Genomic DNA, 18,523 nt, shown 5'->3' with positions numbered 1-18,523 from the left:
CTTTAAACTTTACTAATGAGCTCTTTTAATTGATGTATGTTTTCATAGAAAATGTGACCACACTTCTACATAAGAGGCACCGACGAGATCCGAACTCTACATCTCCTGTTTACTAGACAGGCGCTTTAACCAACTAAGCCACGGCGCCTCGATGCCATAGGGTTCGAATTACGATTCCAAATGTCATGCTTTAAATTTTACCAATGAGCTCTTTTAATTGATGTATGTTTTCATAAAAATTCTGACCACACTTCTACATAAGAGGCACCAACGAGATTCGAACTCGTGATCTCCTGTTTACTAGACAGGCGCTTTAACCAACTAAGCCACGGCGCCTCGATGCCAATCGATTCGAATTACGATTCCAAATGAAAATCTTTAAATTTTTTTAAAATAGCTCTTTTAATTGGTGTTAATTTTCTTAAAAAAGTGACCATACTTCTATAAGAAATGCACCGACGAGATTCTAAATCATTACCTCCTGGTCACTAGACAGGCGCTATAACCAACTTAGCCACGGCGCCTCGATGCCCTAGGGTTCGAATTACGATTCCAAATGTCATGCTTTAATTTTTACTAATGAGCTCTTTTAATTGATGTGTGTTTTCATAAAAAATGTGACCACACTTCTACATAACAGGCGCCGACGAGATTCGAACTCGTAATTTCCTGTTTACTAGACAGGCGCTTTAACCAACTAAGCCACGGCGCCTTGATTCCAACGGGTTCGAATTTCTATCCCAAATGAAAAGCTCTAACTTTTACTAAAAGAGCTCTTTTAATTGATGTCTGTTTTCATAAAAAATTTGACCACACTTCTACATGAGAGGCACCGACGAGAATCGAACTCATGATCTCCTGTTTACTAGAGCGGCGCTTTAACCAACTAAGCCACGACGCCTCGATTCCATTCGATTCGAATTACGATTCCAAATGAAAATCTTTAAATTTTTTTAAAATAGCTCTTTTAATTGGTGTTAATTTTCTTAAAAAAGTGACCATACTTCTATAAGAAAGGCACCGACGAGATTCTAAATCATTACCTCCTGGTCACTAGACAGGCGCTATAACCAAATTAACCACGGCGCCTCGATGCCATAGGGTTCGAATTACGATTCCAAATGTCATGCTTTAAATTTTACTAATGAGCTCTTTTAATTCATGTATGTTTTCATAAAAAATCTGACCACACTTCTACATAAGAGGCACCAACGAGATTCGAACTCGTGATCTCCTGTTTACTAGACAGGCGCTTTAACCAACTAAGCCACGGCGCCTCGATGCCAATCGATTCGAATTACGATTCCAAATGAAAATCTTTAAATTTTACTAAAACAGCACTTTTAATTGTTCTTAATTTTCTTAAAAAAGTGACCATACTTCTATAAGAAAGGCACCGACGAGATTCTAAATCATTACCTCCTGGTCACTAGACAGGCGCTATAACCAACTTAGCACGGCGCCTCGATGCCATAGGGTTCGAATTACGATTCTAAATGTCATGCTTTAAATTTTACTAATGAGCTCTTTTAATTTATGTATGTTTTCATAAAAAGTGTGACCACACTCCTACATAAGAGTCACCGACGAGATTCGAACTCGTGATCTCCTGTTTCTAGCCAGGCGCTTTAACCAACTAAGCCACGGCGCCCCGATTCAACTGGGTTGGAATTTACGTCCCAAATGAAAAGCTATAAATTTTACTAAAAGAGCTCTTTTAATTGATGTCTGTTTTCATAAAAAATGTGACTACACTTCTGCATGAGAGGCACCGACGAGATTCGAACTCGTGATCTCCTGTTTACTAGACAGGCGCTTTAACCAACTAGGCCACGGCGCCTCGATTCCATTCGATTCGAATTACTATTCCAAATGAAAATCTTTAAATTTTACTAAAATAGCTCTTTTAATTGATGTTAATTTTCTTAAAAAAGTGACCATACTTCTATAAGAAAGGCACCGACGAGATTCTAAATCATTACCTCCTGGTCACTAGACAGGCGCTATAACCAACTTAGCAACGGCGCCTCGATGCCATAGGGTTCGAGTTACGATTCCAAATGTCATGCTTTAAACTTTACTAATGAGCTCTTTTAATTGATGTATGTTTTCATAAAAAATGTGACCACACTTCTACATAAGAGGCACCGACGAGATCCGAACTCTACATCTCCTGTTTACTAGACAGGCGCTTTAACCAACTAAGCCACGGCGCCTCGATGCCATAGGGTTCGAATTACGATTCCAAATGTCATGCTTTAAATTTTACTAATGAGCTCTTTTAATTGATGTATGTTTTCATAAAAATTCTGACCACACTTCTACATAAGAGGCATCGACGAGATTCGAACTCGTGAATCATGTTTACTAGACAGGCGCTTTAACCAACTAAGCCACGGCGTCCCGATTCCACTGTGTTCGAATTTACGTCCCAAATGAAAAGCTATAAATTTTACCAAAAGAGCTCTTTTAATTGATGTCTGTTTTCATAAAAAATGTGACTACACTTCTGCATGAGAGGCACCGACGAGATTCGAACTCGTGATCTCCTGTTTACAAGACAGGCGCTTTAACCAACTAGGCCACGGCGCCTCGATTCCATTCGATTCGAATTACTATTCCAAATGAAAATCTTTAAATTTTACTAAAATAGCTCTTTTAATTGATGTTAATTTTCTTAAAAAAGTGACCATACTTCTATAAGAAAGGCACCGACGAGATTCTAAATCATTACCTCCTGGTCACTAGACAGGCGCTATAACCAACTTAGCAACGGCGCCTCGATGCCATAGGGTTCGAGTTACGATTCCAAATGTCATGCTTTAAACTTTACTAATGAGCTCTTTTAATTGATGTATGTTTTCATAAAAAATGTGACCACACTTCTACATAAGAGGCACCGACGAGATCCGAACTCTACATCTCCTGTTTACTAGACAGGCGCTTTAACCAACTAAGCCACGGCGCCTCGATGCCATAGGGTTCGAATTACGATTCCAAATGTCATGCTTTAAATTTTACTAATGAGCTCTTTTAATTGATGTATGTTTTCATAAAAATTCTGACCACACATCTACATAAGAGGCACCAACGAGATTCGAACTCGTGATCTCCTGTTTACTAGACAGGCGCTTTAACCAACTAAGCCACGGCGCCTCGATGCCAATCGATTCGAATTACGATTCCAAATGAAAATCTTTAAATTTTTTTAAAATAGCTCTTTTAATTGGTGTTAATTTTCTTAAAAAAGTGACCATACTTCTATAAGAAAGGCACCGACGAGATTCTAAATCATTACCTCCTGGTCACTAGACAGGCGCTATAACCAACTTAGCCACGGCGCCTCGATGCCCCAGGGTTCGAATTACGATTCCAAATGTCATGCTTTAATTTTTACTAATGAGCTCTTTTAATTGATGTGTGTTTTCATAAAAAATGTGACCACACTTCTACATAACAGGCACCGACGAGATTCGAACTCGTAATCTCCTGTTTACTAGACAGGCGCTTTAACCAACTAAGCCACGGCGCCTTGATTCCAACGGGTTCGAATTTCTATCCCAAATGAAAAGCTCTAACTTTTACTAAAAGAGCTCTTTTAATTGATGTCTGTTTTCATAAAAAATTTGACCACACTTCTGCATGAGAGGCACCGACGAGATTCGAACTCTTCGTCTCCTGTTTACCAGAAAGGCGCTTTAACCAACTAAGCCACGGCGCCTCGATTCCATTCGATTCGAATTACGATTCCAAATGAAAATCTTTAAATTTTTTTAAAATAGCTCTTTTAATTGGTGTTAATTTTCTTAAAAAAGTGACCATACTTCTATAAGAAAGGCACCGACGAGATTCTAAATCATTACCTCCTGGTCACTAGACAGGCGCTATAACCAAATTAACCACGGCGCCTCGATGCCATAGGGTTCGAATTACGATTCCAAATGTCATGCTTTAAATTTTACTAATGAGCTCTTTTAATTCATGTATGTTTTCATAAAAAATCTGACCACACTTCTACATAAGAGGCACCAACGAGATTCGAACTCGTGATCTCCTGTTTACTAGACAGGCGCTTTAACCAACTAAGCCACGGCGCCTCGATGCCAATCGATTCGAATTACGATTCCAAATGAAAATCTTTAAATTTTACTAAAACAGCACTTTTATTTGATGTTAATTTTCTTAAAAAAGTGACCATACTTCTATAAGAAAGGCACCGACGAGATTCTAAATCATTACCTCCTGGTCGCTAGACAGGCGCTATAACCAACTTGGCACGGCGCCTCGATGCCATAGGGTTCGAATTACGATTCTAAATGTCATCTTTAAATTTTACTAATGAGCTCTTTTAATTCATGTATGTTTTCATAAAAAGTGTGACCACATTTCTACATAAGAGTCACCGATGAGATTCGAACTCGTGATCTCCTGTTTACTAGCCAGGCGCTTTAACCAACTAAGCCACGGCGCCCCGATTCAACTGGGTTGGAATTTACGTCCCAAATGAAAAGCTATAAATTTTACTAAAAGAGCTCTTTTAATTGATGTCTGTTTTCATAAAAAATGTGACTACACTTCTGCATGAGAGGCACCGACGAGATTCGAACTCGTGATCTCCTGTTTACTAGACAGGCGCTTTAACCAACTAGGCCACGGCGCCTCGATTCCATTCGATTCGAATTACTATTCCAAATGAAAATCTTTAAATTTTACTAAAATAGCTCTTTTAATTGATGTTAATTTTCTTAAAAAAGTGACCATACTTCTATAAGAAAGGCACCGACGAGATTCTAAATCATTACCTCCTGGTCACTAGACAGGCGCTATAACCAACTTAGCAACGGCGCCTCGATGCCATAGGGTTCGAGTTACGATTCCAAATGTCATGCTTTAAACTTTACTAATGAGCTCTTTTAATTGATGTATGTTTTCATCAAAAATATGACCACACTTCTACTTAAGAGGCACCGACGAGATCCGAACTCTACATCTCCTGTTTACTAGACAGGCGCTTTAACCAACTAAGCCACGGCGCCTCGATGCCATAGGGTTCGAATTACGATTCCAAATGTCATGCTTTAAATTTTACTAATGAGCTCTTTTAATTGATGTATGTTTTCATAAAAATTCTGACCACACTTCTACATAAGAGGCATCGACGAGATTCGAACTCGTGAATCATGTTTACTAGACAGGCGCTTTAACCAACTAAGCCACGGCGTCCCGATTCCACTGTGTTCGAATTTACGTCCCAAATGAAAAGCTATAAATTTTACCAAAAGAGCTCTTTTAATTGATGTCTGTTTTCATAAAAAATGTGACTACACTTCTGCATGAGAGGCACCGACGAGATTCGAACTCTTCGTCTCCTGTTTACCAGAAAGGCGCTTTAACCAACTAAGCCACGGCGCCTCGATTCCATTCGATTCGAATTACGATTCCAAATGAAAATCTTTAAATTTTACTAAAATAGCTCTTTTAATTGATGTTAATTTTCTAAAAAAGTGACCATACTTCTATAAGAAAGGCACCGACGAGATTCTAAATCATTACCTCCTGGTCACTAGACAGGCGCTATAACCAACTTAGCCACGGCGCATCGATGCCCTAGGGTTCGAATTACGATTCCAAATGTCATGCTTTAATTTTTACTAATGAGCTCTTTTAATTGATGTGTGTTTTCATAAAAAATGTGACCACACTTCTACATAACAGGCACCGACGAGATTCGAACTGGTAATCTCCTGTTTACTAGACAGGCGCTTTAACCAACTAAGCCACGGCGCCTTGATTCCAACGTGTTCGAATTTCTATCCCAAATGAAAAGCTCTAACTTTTACTAAAAGAGCTCTTTTAATTGATGTCTGTTTTCATAAAAAAGTTGACCACACTTCTACATGAGAGGCACCGACGAGATTCGAACTCGTGATCTCCTGTTTACTAGAGAGGCGCTTTAACCAACCAAGCCACGACGCCTCGATTCCATTCGATTCTAATTACGATTCCAAATGAAAATATTTAAATTTTTTTTAAAATAGCTCTTTTAATTGGTGTTAATTTTCTTAAAAAAGTGACCATACTTCTATAAGAAAGGCACCGACGAGATTCTAAATCATTACCTCCTGGTCACTAGAAAGGCGCTATAACCAAATTAACCACGGCGCCTCGATGCCATAGGGTTCGAATTACGATTCCAAATGTCATGCTTTAAATTTTACTAATGAGCTCTTTTAATTCATGTATGTTTTCATAAAAAGTGTGACCACACTTCTACATAAGAGTCACCGACGAGATTCGAACTCGTGATCTCATGTTTACTAGACAGGCGCTTTAACCAACTAAGCCGCGGCGCCGCGATTCCAATGAGTTCGAATTTCTATCCCAAATGAAAAGCTCTAACTTTTACTAAAATAGCTCTTTTAGTTGCTATCTGTTTTCATAAAAAATGTGACCACACTTCTACATGAGAGGCACCGACGAGATTCGATCTCGTGATCTCCTGTTTACTAGAAAGGCGCTTTAACCAACTAAGCCACGGCGCCTCGATTCCATTCGGTTCGAATTACGAATCCAAATGTCATGCTTCATATTTTACTAAAAGAGCTCTTTCAGTTCAAGTATTGTTAAATAAAAAAATTTAACCATAATTCGACATGAGAGGCACCAACGAAATTCGAACTCGTGATCTTCTGTTTACTAGACAGGCGCTTTAACCATCTAAGCCACGGGGCCTCGACTAAAATGGGTTCGAATTTCTATCCCAAATGAAAAGCTCTAACTTTTACTAAAAGAGCTCTTTTAATTGAAGTCTGTTTTCATAAAATATTTGACCACACTTCCTAATGAGAGGCACCGACGAGAATCGAACTCATGATGTCCTGTTTACTAGACAGGCGCTATAACCAACTTAGCCACGGCGCCTCGATTCCATTCGATTCGAATTACGATTCAAAATGAAAATCTTTAAATTTTACTAAAATAGCTCTTTTAATTGATGTTAGTTTTCTTTAAAAAGTGACCCTACTTCTATAAGAAAGGCACCGACGAGATTGTAAATCATTACCTCCTTGTCACTAGACAGGCGCTATAACCAACTTAGCCACGGCGCCTCGATGCCATAGGGTTCGAATTACGATTCCAAATGTCATGCTTTAAATTTTACTAATGAGCTCTTTTAATTGATGTATGTTTTCATAAAAAATCTGACCACACTTCTCCATAAGAGGCACCAACGAGATTCGAAAGCGTGATCTCCTGTTTACTATACAGGCGCTTGAACCAACTAAGCCACGGCGCCTCGATTCCACTGTGTTCGAATTTCCGTCCCAAATGAAGAGCTATAAATTTTACTAAAAGAGCTCTTTTAATTGATGTCTGTTTTCATAAAAAATGTGACCACACTTCTACATGAGAGGCACCGACGAGATTCGAACTCGTGATCTCCTGTTTACTAGACAGGCGCTTTAACCAAATAAGCCACGGCGCCTCGATTCCATTCGATTCGAATTACGATTCCAAATGAAAATCTTTAAATTTTTTTTAAATAGCTCTTTTAATTGATGTTAATTTTCTTTAAAAAGTGACCATACTTCTATAAGAAAGGCACCGACGAGATTCTAAATCATTACCTCCTGGTCACTAGACAGGCGCTATAACCAACTTAGCCACGGCGCCTCGATGAGATAGGATTCGAATTACGATTCCAAATGTCATGCTTTAAATTTTACTAATGAGCTCTTTAAATTCATGTATGTTTTCATAAAAAATCTCACCACACTTCTACATAAGAGGCACCGACGAGACTCGAACTCGTGATCACCTGTTTACTAGACAGGCGCTTGAACCAACTAAGCCACGGCGCCTCGATTCCAATGGGTTCGAATATCTATCCCAAATGAAAAGCTCTAACTTTTACTAAAAGAGCTCTTTTAATTCATGTCTGTTTTCATAAAAAATTTGACCACACTTCTACATGAGAGGCACCGACGAGAAACGAATTCATAATTTCCTGTTTACTAGACAGGCGCTTTAACCACCTAAGCCACGGCGCCTCGATTCAAATGGGTTCGAATTTCTATCCCAAATGAAAAGCTCTAACTTTTACTAAAAGAGCTATTTTAATTGATGTTTGTTTTCATAAAAAGTTTGACCACACTTCTACATTAGAGGCACCGACGAGATTCGAATTCGTGATCTCCTGTTTACTAGACAGGCGCTTTAACCAATTAAGCCAAGGCGCCTCGATTCCACTGCGTTCGAATTTCCGTCAAAAATGAAGAGCTATAAATTTTACTAAAAGAGCTCTTTTAATTGATGTCTGTTTTCATAAAAAATGTGACCACACTTCTACATGAGAGGCACCGACGAGATTCGAACTCGTGATCTCCTGTTTACTAGAAAGGCGCTTTAACCAACTAAGCCACGGCGCCTCGATTCCATTCGATTCGAATTACGATTCCGAATGAATATCTTTAAATTTTACTTAAATAGCTCTTTTAATTGATGTTAATTTTCTATAAAAAGTGACCATACTTCTATAAGAAATCCACCGACGAGATTCTAAATCATTACCTCCTGGTCACTAGACAGGCTCTATAACCAACTTAGCCACGGCGCCTCGATGCCATAGAGTTCGAATTACGATTCCAAATGTCATGCTTTAAATTTTACTAATGAGCTCTTTTAATTCATGTATGTTTTCATAAAAAATCTGACCACACATCTACATAAGAGGCACCGACGAGATTCGAACTCGTGATCTCCTGTTTTCTAGACAGGCGCTTTAACCAACTTAGCCACGGCGCCTCGATTCCATTCGATTCGAATTACGATTTCAAATGAAAATCTTTAAATTTTACTAAAATAGCTCTTTTAATTCATGCTAATTTTCTTAAAAAAGTGACCATACTTCTATAAGAAAGGCACCGACGAGATTCTAAATCATTACCTCCTGGTCACTAGACAGGCGCTATAACCAACTTAGCCACGGCGCCTCGATGCCATAGGGTTCGAATTACGATTCCAAATGTCATGCTTTAAATTTTACTAATGAGCTCTTTTAATTGATGTATGTTTTCATAAAAAATTTGACCACACTTCTACATAAGAGGCACCGACGAGATTCGAACTCGTGATCTCCTGTTTACTAGCCAGGCGCTTTAACCAACTAAGCCACGGCGCCCCGATTCAACTGGGTTGGAATTTACGTCCCAAATGAAAAGCTATAAATTTTACTAAAAGAGCTCTTTTAATTGATGTCTGTTTTCATAAAAAATGTGACTACACTTCTGCATGAGAGGCACCGACGAGATTCGAACTCGTGATCTCCTGTTTACTAGACAGGCGCTTTAACCAACTAGGCCACGGCGCCTCGATTCCATTCGATTCGAATTACGATTCCAAATGAAAATCTTTAAATTTTACTAAAATAGCTCTTTTAATTGATGTTAATTTTCTAAAAAAGTGACCATACTTCTATAAGAAAGGCACCGACGAGATTCTAAATCATTACCTCCTGGTCACTAGACAGGCGCTATAACCAACTTAGCCACGGCGCCTCGATGCCCTAGGGTTCGAATTACGATTCCAAATGTCATGCTTTAATTTTTACTAATGAGCTCTTTTAATTGATGTGTGTTTTCATAAAAAATGTGACCACACTTCTACATAACAGGCACCGACGAGATTCGAACTGGTAATCTCCTGTTTACTAGACAGGCGCTTTAACCAACTAAGCCACGGCGCCTTGATTCCAACATGTTCGAATTTCTATCCCAAATGAAAAGCTCTAACTTTTACTAAAAGAGCTCTTTTAATTGATGTCTGTTTTCATAAAAAAGTTGACCACACTTCTACATGAGAGGCACCGACGAGATTCGAACTCGTGATCTCCTGTTTACTAGAGAGGCGCTTTAACCAACCAAGCCACGACGCCTCGATTCCATTCGATTCTAATTACGATTCCAAATGAAAATATTTAAATTTTTTTTAAAATAGCTCTTTTAATTGGTGTTAATTTTCTTAAAAAAGTGACCATACTTCTATAAGAAAGGCACCGACGAGATTCTAAATCATTACCTCCTGGTCACTAGAAAGGCGCTATAACCAAATTAACCACGGCGCCTCGATGCCATAGGGTTCGAATTACGATTCCAAATGTCATGCTTTAAATTTTACTAATGAGCTCTTTTAATTCATGTATGTTTTCATAAAAAGTGTGACCACACTTCTACATAAGAGTCACCGACGAGATTCGAACTCGTGATCTCATGTTTACTAGACAGGCGCTTTAACCAACTAAGCCGCGGCGCCGCGATTCCAATGAGTTCGAATTTCTATCCCAAATGAAAAGCTCTAACTTTTACTAAAATAGCTCTTTTAGTTGCTATCTGTTTTCATAAAAAATGTGACCACACTTCTACATGAGAGGCACCGACGAGATTCGATCTCGTGATCTCCTGTTTACTAGAAAGGCGCTTTAACCAACTAAGCCACGGCGCCTCGATTCCATTCGGTTCGAATTACGAATCCAAATGTCATGCTTCATATTTTACTAAAAGAGCTCTTTCAGTTCAAGTATTGTTAAATAAAAAAATTTAACCATAATTCGACATGAGAGGCACCAACGAAATTCGAACTCGTGATCTCCTGTTTACTAGACAGGCGCTTTAACCATCTAAGCCACGGGGCCTCGACTAAAATGGGTTCGAATTTCTATCCCAAATGAAAAGCTCTAACTTTTACTAAAAGAGCTCTTTTAATTGAAGTCTGTTTTCATAAAATATTTGACCACACTTCCTAATGAGAGGCACCGACGAGAATCGAACTCATGATGTCCTGTTTACTAGACAGGCGCTATAACCAACTTAGCCACGGCGCCTCGATTCCATTCGATTCGAATTACGATTCAAAATGAAAATCTTTAAATTTTACTAAAATAGCTCTTTTAATTGATGTTAGTTTTCTTTAAAAAGTGACCCTACTTCTATAAGAAAGGCACCGACGAGATTGTAAATCATTACCTCCTTGTCACTAGACAGGCGCTATAACCAACTTAGCCACGGCGCCTCGATGCCATAGGGTTCGAATTACGATTCCAAATGTCATGCTTTAAATTTTACTAATGAGCTCTTTTAATTGATGTATGTTTTCATAAAAAATCTGACCACACTTCTACATAAGAGGCACCAACGAGATTCGAAAGCGTGATCTCCTGTTTACTATACAGGCGCTTGAACCAACTAAGCCACGGCGCCTCGATTCCACTGTGTTCGAATTTCCGTCCCAAATGAAGAGCTATAAATTTTACTAAAAGAGCTCTTTTAATTGATGTCTGTTTTCATAAAAAATGTGACCACACTTCTACATGAGAGGCACCGACGAGATTCGAACTCGTGATCTCCTGTTTACTAGACAGGCGCTTTAACCAACTAAGCCACGGCGCCTCGATTCCATTCGATTCGAATTACGATTCCAAATGAAAGTCTTCAAGTTTTTTTTTAAAATAGCTCTTTTAATTGATGTTAATTTTCTTTAAAAAGTGACCATACTTCTATAAGAAAGGCACCGACGAGATTCTAAATCATTACCTCCTGGTCACTAGACAGGCGCTATAACCAACTTAGCCACGGCGCCTCGATGCCATAGGGTTCGAATTACGATTCCAAATGTCATGCTTTAAATTCTACTAATGAGCTCTTTTAATTGATGTATGTTTTCATAAAAAATCTCACCACACTTCTACATAAGAGGCACCGACGAGACTCGAACTCGTGATCTCCTGTTTACTAGACAGGCGCTCTAACCAACTAAGACACGGCGCCTAGATTCAAGTGGGTTCAAATTTCTATCCCAAATGAAAAGCTCTAACTTTTACTAAAAGGGCTCTTTTAATTGATGTTTGTTTTCATAAAAAGTGTGACCACACTTCTACATGAGAGGCACCGACGAGATTCGAACTCGTGATCTCCTGTTTACTAGACAGGCGCTTTAACCAACTAAGCCACGGCGCCTCGATTCCATTCGATTCGAATTACGATTCCAAATGAAAATCTTTAATTTTTTTTAAATAGCTCTTTTAATTGATGTTAATTTTCTTTAAAAAGTGACCATACTTCTATAAGAAAGGCACCGACGAGATTCTAAATCATTACCTCCTGGTCACTAGACAGGCGCTATAACCAACTTAGCCACGGCGCCTCGATGAGATAGGATTCGAATTACGATTCCAAATGTCATGCTTTAAATTTTACTAATGAGCTCTTTAAATTCATGTATGTTTTCATAAAAAATCTCACCACACTTCTACATAAGAGGCACCGACGAGACTCGAACTCGTGATCACCTGTTTACTAGACAGGCGCTTGAACCAACTAAGCCACGGCGCCTCGATTCCAATGGGTTCGAATATCTATCCCAAATGAAAAGCTCTAACTTTTACTAAAAGAGCTCTTTTAATTCATGTCTGTTTTCATAAAAAATTTGACCACACTTCTACATGAGAGGCACCGACGAGAATCGAATTCATAATTTCCTGTTTACTAGACAGGCGCTTTAACCACCTAAGCCACGGCGCCTCGATTCAAATGGGTTCGAATTTCTATCCCAAATGAAAAGCTCTAACTTTTACTAAAAGAGCTATTTTAATTGATGTTTGTTTTCATAAAAAGTTTGACCACACTTCTACATTAGAGGCACCGACGAGATTCGAATTCGTGATCTCCTGTTTACTAGACAGGCGCTTTAACCAATTAAGCCAAGGCGCCTCGATTCCACTGCGTTCGAATTTCCGTCAAAAATGAAGAGCTATAAATTTTACTAAAAGAGCTCTTTTAATTGATGTCTGTTTTCATAAAAAATGTGACCACACTTCTACATGAGAGGCACCGACGAGATTCGAACTCGTGATCTCCTGTTTACTAGAAAGGCGCTTTAACCAACTAAGCCACGGCGCCTCGATTCCATTCGATTCGAATTACGATTCCGAATGAATATCTTTAAATTTTACTTAAATAGCTCTTTTAATTGATGTTAATTTTCTATAAAAAGTGACCATACTTCTATAAGAAATCCACCGACGAGATTCTAAATCATTACCTCCTGGTCACTAGACAGGCTCTATAACCAACTTAGCCACGGCGCCTCGATGCCATAGAGTTCGAATTACGATTCCAAATGTCATGCTTTAAATTTTACTAATGAGCTCTTTTAATTCATGTATGTTTTCATAAAAAATCTGACCACACATCTACATAAGAGGCACCGACGAGATTCGAACTCGTGATCTCCTGTTTTCTAGACAGGCGCTTTAACCAACTTAGCCACGGCGCCTCGATTCCATTCGATTCGAATTACGATTTCAAATGAAAATCTTTAAATTTTACTAAAATAGCTCTTTTAATTCATGTTAATTTTCTTAAAAAAGTGACCATACTTCTATAAGAAAGGCACCGACGAGATTCTAAATCATTACCTCCTGGTCACTAGACAGGCGCTATAACCAACTTAGCCACGGCGCCTCGATGCCATAGGGTTCGAATTACGATTCCAAATGTCATGCTTTAAATTCTACTAATGAGCTCTTTTAATTGATGTCTGTTTTCATAAAAAATTTGACCACACTTCTACATGAGAGGCACCGACGAGAATCGAATTCATAATTTCCTGTTTACTAGACAGGCGCTTTAACCACCTAAGCCACGGCGCCTCGATTCAAATGGGTTCGAATTTCTATCCCAAATGAAAAGCTCTAACTTTTACTAAAAGAGCTATTTTAATTGATGTTTGTTTTCATAAAAAGTTTGACCACACTTCTACATTAGAGGCACCGACGAGATTCGAATTCGTGATCTCCTGTTTACTAGACAGGCGCTTTAACCAATTAAGCCAAGGCGCCTCGATTCCACTGCGTTCGAATTTCCGTCAAAAATGAAGAGCTATAAATTTTACTAAAAGAGCTCTTTTAATTGATGTCTGTTTTCATAAAAAATGTGACCACACTTCTACATGAGAGGCACCGACGAGATTCGAACTCGTGATCTCCTGTTTACTAGAAAGGCGCTTTAACCAACTAAGCCACGGCGCCTCGATTCCATTCGATTCGAATTACGATTCCGAATGAATATCTTTAAATTTTACTTAAATAGCTCTTTTAATTGATGTTAATTTTCTATAAAAAGTGACCATACTTCTATAAGAAATCCACCGACGAGATTCTAAATCATTACCTCCTGGTCACTAGACAGGCTCTATAACCAACTTAGCCACGGCGCCTCGATGCCATAGAGTTCGAATTACGATTCCAAATGTCATGCTTTAAATTTTACTAATGAGCTCTTTTAATTCATGTATGTTTTCATAAAAAATCTGACCACACATCTACATAAGAGGCACCGACGAGATTCGAACTCGTGATCTCCAGTTTTCTAGACAGGCGCTTTAACCAACTTAGCCACGGCGCCTCGATTCCATTCGATTCGAATTACGATTTCAAATGAAAATCTTTAAATTTTACTAAAATAGCTCTTTTAATTCATGTTAATTTTCTTAAAAAAGTGACCATACTTCTATAAGAAAGGCACCGACGAGATTCTAAATCATTACCTCCTGGTCACTAGACAGGCGCTATAACCAACTTAGCCACGGCGCCTCGATGCCATAGGGTTCGAATTACGATTCCAAATGTCATGCTTTAAATTTTACTAATGAGCTCTTTTAATTGATGTATGTTTTCATAAAAAATTTGACCACACTTCTACATAAGAGGCACCGACGAGATTCGAACTCGTGATCTCCTGTTTACTAGCCAGGCGCTTTAACCAACTAAGCCACGGCGCCCCGATTCAACTGGGTTGGAATTTACGTCCCAAATGAAAAGCTATAAATTTTACTAAAAGAGCTCTTTTAATTGATGTCTGTTTTCATAAAAAATGTGACTACACTTCTGCATGAGAGGCACCGACGAGATTCGAACTCGTGATCTCCTGTTTACTAGACAGGCGCTTTAACCAACTAGGCCACGGCGCCTCGATTCCATTCGATTCGAATTACTATTCCAAATGAAAATCTTTAAATTTTACTAAAATAGCTCTTTTAATTGATGTTAATTTTCTTAAAAAAGTGACCATACTTCTATAAGAAAGGCACCGACGAGATTCTAAATCATTACCTCCTGGTCACTAGACAGGCGCTATAACCAACTTAGCAACGGCGCCTCGATGCCATAGGGTTCGAGTTACGATTCCAAATGTCATGCTTTAAACTTTACTAATGAGCTCTTTTAATTGATGTATGTTTTCATAAAAAATATGACCACACTTCTACTTAAGAGGCACCGACGAGATCCGAACTCTACATCTCCTGTTTACTAGACAGGCGCTTTAACCAACTAAGCCACGGCGCCTCGATGCCATAGGGTTCGAATTACGATTCCAAATGTCATGCTTTAAATTTTACTAATGAGCTCTTTTAATTGATGTATGTTTTCATAAAAATTCTGACCACACTTCTACATAAGAGGCATCGACGAGATTCGAACTCGTGAATCATGTTTACTAGACAGGCGCTTTAACCAACTAAGCCACGGCGTCCCGATTCCACTGTGTTCGAATTTACGTCCCAAATGAAAAGCTATAAATTTTACCAAAAGAGCTCTTTTAATTGATGTCTGTTTTCATAAAAAATGTGACTACACTTCTGCATGAGAGGCACCGACGAGATTCGAACTCTTCGTCTCCTGTTTACCAGAAAGGCGCTTTAACCAACTAAGCCACGGCGCCTCGATTCCATTCGATTCGAATTACGATTCCAAATGAAAATCTTTAAATTTTACTAAAATAGCTCTTTTAATTGATGTTAATTTTCTAAAAAAGTGACCATACTTCTATAAGAAAGGCACCGACGAGATTCTAAATCATTACCTCCTGGTCACTAGACAGGCGCTATAACCAACTTAGCCACGGCGCCTCGATGCCCTAGGGTTCGAATTACGATTCCAAATGTCATGCTTTAATTTTTACTAATGAGCTCTTTTAATTGATGTGTGTTTTCATAAAAAATGTGACCACACTTCTACATAACAGGCACCGACGAGATTCGAACTGGTAATCTCCTGTTTACTAGACAGGCGCTTTAACCAACTAAGCCACGGCGCCTTGATTCCAACGTGTTCGAATTTCTATCCCAAATGAAAAGCTCTAACTTTTACTAAAAGAGCTCTTTTAATTGATGTCTGTTTTCATAAAAAATTTGACCACACTTCTACATGAGAGGCACCGACGAGATTCGAACTCGTGATCTCCTGTTTACTAGAGAGGCGCTTTAACAACTAAGCCACGACGCCTCGATTCCATTCGATTCTAATTACGATTCCAAATGAAAATATTTAAATTTTTTTTAAAATAGCTCTTTTAATTGGTGTTAATTTTCTTAAAAAAGTGACCATACTTCTATAAGAAAGGCACCGACGAGATTCTAAATCATTACCTCCTGGTCACTAGAAAGGCGCTATAACCAAATTACCACGGCGCCTCGATGCCATAGGGTTCGAATTACGATTCCAAATGTCATGCTTTAAATTTTACTAATGAGCTCTTTTAATTCATGTATGTTTTCATAAAAAGTGTGACCACACTTCTACATAAGAGTCACCGACGAGATTCGAACTCGTGATCTCCTGTTTACTAGACAGGCGCTTTAACCAACTAAGCCGCGGCGCCTCGATTCCAATGAGTTCGAATTTCTATCCCAAATGAAAAGCTCTAAGTTTTACTAAAAGAGCTCTTTTAATTGATGTTTGTTTTCATAAAAAGTGTGACCACACTTCTACATGAGAGGCACCGACGAGATTCGAACTCGTGATCTCCTGTTTACTAGACAGGCGCTTTAACCAACTAAGCCAAGGCGTCCCGATTCCACTGTGTTCGAATTTACGTCCCAAATGAAAAGCTATAAATTTTACTAAAAGAGCTCTTTTAATTGATGTCTGTTTTCATAAAAAATGTGACTACACTTTCTGCACGAGGGCACCGACGAGATTCGAACTCGTGGTCTCCAGTTTACTAGAAAGGCGCTTTACCCAACTAAGCCACGGCGCCTCGATTCCACTGCGTTCGAATTTCCGTCCCAAATGAAGAGCGATAAATTTTACTAAAATAGCTCTTTTAATTGATCTCTGTTTTCATAAAAAGTGTGACCACACGCCTACATGAGAGGCACCGACGAGATTCGACCTCGTGATCTCCTGTTTACTAGACAGGTGCTTTAACCAACTATGCCACGGCGCCTCGATTCCACTGCGTTCGAATTTCCGTCCCAAATGAAGAGCTATAAATTTTACTAAAAGAGCTCTTTTAATTGATGTCTGTTTTCATAAAAAATGTGACCACACTTCTACTTGAGAGGCACCGACGAGATTCGAACTCGTGATCTCCTGTTTACTAGACAGGCGCTTTAACCAACTAAGCCATTGCGCCGCGATTCCATTCGATTCGAATTACGATTCCAAATGAAAATCTTTAAATTTTACTAAAATAGCTCTTTTAATTGATGTTAATTTTCTTAAAAAAGTGACCATACTTCTATAAGAAAGGCACCGACGAGATTCTAAATCATTACCTCCTGGTCACTAGACAGGCGCTATAACCAAATTAGCCACGGCGCCTCGATGCCATAGGGTTCGAATTACGATTCCAATTGTCATGCTTTAAATTTTACTAATGAGCTCTTTTAATTCATGTATGTTTTCATAAAAAATATCACCACACTTCTACATAAGAGGCACCGACGAGACACGAACTAGTGATCTCCTGTTTACTAGACAGGCGCTTTAACCAACTACGCCACGGCGCCTCGATTCAAGTGGGTTCGAATTTCTATCCCAAATGAAAAGATCTAACTTTTACTAAAAGGGCTCTTTTAATTGATGTTTGTTTTCATAAAAAGTGTGACCACACTTCTACATGAGAGGCACCGACGAGATTCGAACTCGTGATCTCCTGTTTACTAGACAGGCGCTTTAACCAACTAAGCCACGGCGCCTCGATTCCATTCGATTCGAATTACGATTCCAAATGAAAATCTTTAAATTTTTTTTAAATAGCTCTTTTAATTGATGTTAATTTTCTTTAAAAAGTGACCATACTTCTATAAGAAAGGCACCGACGAGATTCTAAATCATTACCTCCTGGTCACTAGACAGGCGCTATAACCAACTTAGCCACGGCGCCTCGATGAGATAGGATTCGAATTACGATTCCAAATGTCATGCTTTAAATTTTACTAATGAGCTCTTTAAATTCATGTATGTTTTCATAAAAAATCTCACCACACTTCTACATAAGAGGCACCGACGAGACTCGAACTCGTGATCACCTGTTTACTAGACAGGCGCTTGAACCAACTAATCCACGGCGCCTCGATTCCAATGGGTTCGAATATCTATCCCAAATGAAAAGCTCTAACTTTTACTAAAAGAGCTCTTTTAATTCATGTCTGTTTTCATAAAAAATTTGACCACACTTCTACA

The 18,523-nt window shown here is 38.8% G+C and overlaps 39 non-coding genes across 39 annotated transcripts; all 39 read right to left on the bottom strand.

Annotated features, from left to right (window-relative positions):
• Positions 1-262: 262 nt before the first annotated feature.
• On the bottom strand, positions 263-336 carry Trnat-agu (transfer RNA threonine (anticodon AGU)). Its single transcript has one exon. It is a non-coding gene; the product is annotated as a tRNA-Thr (tRNA).
• A 302-nt stretch (positions 337-638) lies between these two features.
• Positions 639-712, bottom strand: Trnat-agu (transfer RNA threonine (anticodon AGU)). Its single transcript has one exon. It is a non-coding gene; the product is annotated as a tRNA-Thr (tRNA).
• A 491-nt stretch (positions 713-1,203) lies between these two features.
• Trnat-agu (transfer RNA threonine (anticodon AGU)) lies at positions 1,204-1,277 on the bottom strand. Its single transcript has one exon. It is a non-coding gene; the product is annotated as a tRNA-Thr (tRNA).
• A 489-nt stretch (positions 1,278-1,766) lies between these two features.
• Positions 1,767-1,840, bottom strand: Trnat-agu (transfer RNA threonine (anticodon AGU)). The gene has a single exon. It is a non-coding gene; the product is annotated as a tRNA-Thr (tRNA).
• A 678-nt stretch (positions 1,841-2,518) lies between these two features.
• On the bottom strand, positions 2,519-2,592 carry Trnat-ugu (transfer RNA threonine (anticodon UGU)). Its single transcript has one exon. It is a non-coding gene; the product is annotated as a tRNA-Thr (tRNA).
• Positions 2,593-3,082: 490 nt separating this feature from the next.
• Positions 3,083-3,156, bottom strand: Trnat-agu (transfer RNA threonine (anticodon AGU)). Its single transcript has one exon. It is a non-coding gene; the product is annotated as a tRNA-Thr (tRNA).
• A 302-nt stretch (positions 3,157-3,458) lies between these two features.
• Positions 3,459-3,532, bottom strand: Trnat-agu (transfer RNA threonine (anticodon AGU)). The gene has a single exon. It is a non-coding gene; the product is annotated as a tRNA-Thr (tRNA).
• Positions 3,533-3,647: 115 nt separating this feature from the next.
• On the bottom strand, positions 3,648-3,721 carry Trnat-ggu (transfer RNA threonine (anticodon GGU)). Its single transcript has one exon. It is a non-coding gene; the product is annotated as a tRNA-Thr (tRNA).
• A 302-nt stretch (positions 3,722-4,023) lies between these two features.
• Positions 4,024-4,097, bottom strand: Trnat-agu (transfer RNA threonine (anticodon AGU)). The gene has a single exon. It is a non-coding gene; the product is annotated as a tRNA-Thr (tRNA).
• Positions 4,098-4,586: 489 nt separating this feature from the next.
• Trnat-agu (transfer RNA threonine (anticodon AGU)) lies at positions 4,587-4,660 on the bottom strand. Its single transcript has one exon. It is a non-coding gene; the product is annotated as a tRNA-Thr (tRNA).
• A 678-nt stretch (positions 4,661-5,338) lies between these two features.
• Positions 5,339-5,412, bottom strand: Trnat-ggu (transfer RNA threonine (anticodon GGU)). Its single transcript has one exon. It is a non-coding gene; the product is annotated as a tRNA-Thr (tRNA).
• Positions 5,413-5,713: 301 nt separating this feature from the next.
• Trnat-agu (transfer RNA threonine (anticodon AGU)) lies at positions 5,714-5,787 on the bottom strand. The gene has a single exon. It is a non-coding gene; the product is annotated as a tRNA-Thr (tRNA).
• Positions 5,788-6,468: 681 nt separating this feature from the next.
• On the bottom strand, positions 6,469-6,542 carry Trnat-agu (transfer RNA threonine (anticodon AGU)). The gene has a single exon. It is a non-coding gene; the product is annotated as a tRNA-Thr (tRNA).
• A 305-nt stretch (positions 6,543-6,847) lies between these two features.
• On the bottom strand, positions 6,848-6,921 carry Trnat-agu (transfer RNA threonine (anticodon AGU)). The gene has a single exon. It is a non-coding gene; the product is annotated as a tRNA-Thr (tRNA).
• Positions 6,922-7,412: 491 nt separating this feature from the next.
• Positions 7,413-7,486, bottom strand: Trnat-agu (transfer RNA threonine (anticodon AGU)). The gene has a single exon. It is a non-coding gene; the product is annotated as a tRNA-Thr (tRNA).
• Positions 7,487-7,788: 302 nt separating this feature from the next.
• Positions 7,789-7,862, bottom strand: Trnat-agu (transfer RNA threonine (anticodon AGU)). Its single transcript has one exon. It is a non-coding gene; the product is annotated as a tRNA-Thr (tRNA).
• A 493-nt stretch (positions 7,863-8,355) lies between these two features.
• On the bottom strand, positions 8,356-8,429 carry Trnat-agu (transfer RNA threonine (anticodon AGU)). Its single transcript has one exon. It is a non-coding gene; the product is annotated as a tRNA-Thr (tRNA).
• A 302-nt stretch (positions 8,430-8,731) lies between these two features.
• Trnas-aga (transfer RNA serine (anticodon AGA)) lies at positions 8,732-8,805 on the bottom strand. The gene has a single exon. It is a non-coding gene; the product is annotated as a tRNA-Ser (tRNA).
• Positions 8,806-9,107: 302 nt separating this feature from the next.
• Trnat-agu (transfer RNA threonine (anticodon AGU)) lies at positions 9,108-9,181 on the bottom strand. Its single transcript has one exon. It is a non-coding gene; the product is annotated as a tRNA-Thr (tRNA).
• Positions 9,182-9,296: 115 nt separating this feature from the next.
• Trnat-agu (transfer RNA threonine (anticodon AGU)) lies at positions 9,297-9,370 on the bottom strand. Its single transcript has one exon. It is a non-coding gene; the product is annotated as a tRNA-Thr (tRNA).
• Positions 9,371-9,671: 301 nt separating this feature from the next.
• On the bottom strand, positions 9,672-9,745 carry Trnat-agu (transfer RNA threonine (anticodon AGU)). Its single transcript has one exon. It is a non-coding gene; the product is annotated as a tRNA-Thr (tRNA).
• A 681-nt stretch (positions 9,746-10,426) lies between these two features.
• Trnat-agu (transfer RNA threonine (anticodon AGU)) lies at positions 10,427-10,500 on the bottom strand. Its single transcript has one exon. It is a non-coding gene; the product is annotated as a tRNA-Thr (tRNA).
• A 305-nt stretch (positions 10,501-10,805) lies between these two features.
• Trnat-agu (transfer RNA threonine (anticodon AGU)) lies at positions 10,806-10,879 on the bottom strand. Its single transcript has one exon. It is a non-coding gene; the product is annotated as a tRNA-Thr (tRNA).
• A 491-nt stretch (positions 10,880-11,370) lies between these two features.
• Positions 11,371-11,444, bottom strand: Trnat-agu (transfer RNA threonine (anticodon AGU)). Its single transcript has one exon. It is a non-coding gene; the product is annotated as a tRNA-Thr (tRNA).
• A 304-nt stretch (positions 11,445-11,748) lies between these two features.
• Positions 11,749-11,822, bottom strand: Trnat-agu (transfer RNA threonine (anticodon AGU)). Its single transcript has one exon. It is a non-coding gene; the product is annotated as a tRNA-Thr (tRNA).
• Positions 11,823-11,937: 115 nt separating this feature from the next.
• On the bottom strand, positions 11,938-12,011 carry Trnat-agu (transfer RNA threonine (anticodon AGU)). Its single transcript has one exon. It is a non-coding gene; the product is annotated as a tRNA-Thr (tRNA).
• A 301-nt stretch (positions 12,012-12,312) lies between these two features.
• Trnat-agu (transfer RNA threonine (anticodon AGU)) lies at positions 12,313-12,386 on the bottom strand. The gene has a single exon. It is a non-coding gene; the product is annotated as a tRNA-Thr (tRNA).
• Positions 12,387-12,879: 493 nt separating this feature from the next.
• Trnat-agu (transfer RNA threonine (anticodon AGU)) lies at positions 12,880-12,953 on the bottom strand. The gene has a single exon. It is a non-coding gene; the product is annotated as a tRNA-Thr (tRNA).
• Positions 12,954-13,255: 302 nt separating this feature from the next.
• Trnas-aga (transfer RNA serine (anticodon AGA)) lies at positions 13,256-13,329 on the bottom strand. Its single transcript has one exon. It is a non-coding gene; the product is annotated as a tRNA-Ser (tRNA).
• Positions 13,330-14,009: 680 nt separating this feature from the next.
• Trnat-agu (transfer RNA threonine (anticodon AGU)) lies at positions 14,010-14,083 on the bottom strand. The gene has a single exon. It is a non-coding gene; the product is annotated as a tRNA-Thr (tRNA).
• Positions 14,084-14,385: 302 nt separating this feature from the next.
• On the bottom strand, positions 14,386-14,459 carry Trnas-aga (transfer RNA serine (anticodon AGA)). Its single transcript has one exon. It is a non-coding gene; the product is annotated as a tRNA-Ser (tRNA).
• A 302-nt stretch (positions 14,460-14,761) lies between these two features.
• Positions 14,762-14,835, bottom strand: Trnat-agu (transfer RNA threonine (anticodon AGU)). The gene has a single exon. It is a non-coding gene; the product is annotated as a tRNA-Thr (tRNA).
• Positions 14,836-14,950: 115 nt separating this feature from the next.
• Trnat-agu (transfer RNA threonine (anticodon AGU)) lies at positions 14,951-15,024 on the bottom strand. Its single transcript has one exon. It is a non-coding gene; the product is annotated as a tRNA-Thr (tRNA).
• A 678-nt stretch (positions 15,025-15,702) lies between these two features.
• Trnat-ggu (transfer RNA threonine (anticodon GGU)) lies at positions 15,703-15,776 on the bottom strand. The gene has a single exon. It is a non-coding gene; the product is annotated as a tRNA-Thr (tRNA).
• Positions 15,777-16,077: 301 nt separating this feature from the next.
• Positions 16,078-16,151, bottom strand: Trnat-agu (transfer RNA threonine (anticodon AGU)). The gene has a single exon. It is a non-coding gene; the product is annotated as a tRNA-Thr (tRNA).
• Positions 16,152-16,641: 490 nt separating this feature from the next.
• On the bottom strand, positions 16,642-16,715 carry Trnat-agu (transfer RNA threonine (anticodon AGU)). Its single transcript has one exon. It is a non-coding gene; the product is annotated as a tRNA-Thr (tRNA).
• A 115-nt stretch (positions 16,716-16,830) lies between these two features.
• Trnat-agu (transfer RNA threonine (anticodon AGU)) lies at positions 16,831-16,905 on the bottom strand. The gene has a single exon. It is a non-coding gene; the product is annotated as a tRNA-Thr (tRNA).
• Positions 16,906-17,397: 492 nt separating this feature from the next.
• Trnat-agu (transfer RNA threonine (anticodon AGU)) lies at positions 17,398-17,471 on the bottom strand. The gene has a single exon. It is a non-coding gene; the product is annotated as a tRNA-Thr (tRNA).
• Positions 17,472-17,962: 491 nt separating this feature from the next.
• Trnat-agu (transfer RNA threonine (anticodon AGU)) lies at positions 17,963-18,036 on the bottom strand. Its single transcript has one exon. It is a non-coding gene; the product is annotated as a tRNA-Thr (tRNA).
• Positions 18,037-18,523: the final 487 nt, after the last annotated feature.

This window comes from Argiope bruennichi, chromosome 1 (assembly GCF_947563725.1).
Source record: "Argiope bruennichi chromosome 1, qqArgBrue1.1, whole genome shotgun sequence".
NCBI lineage: Eukaryota > Metazoa > Arthropoda > Arachnida > Araneae > Araneidae > Argiope > Argiope bruennichi.
The sequence above is the reverse complement of the archived record's forward strand: the minus strand, read 5'-3'. Positions and strand labels throughout refer to the sequence as shown.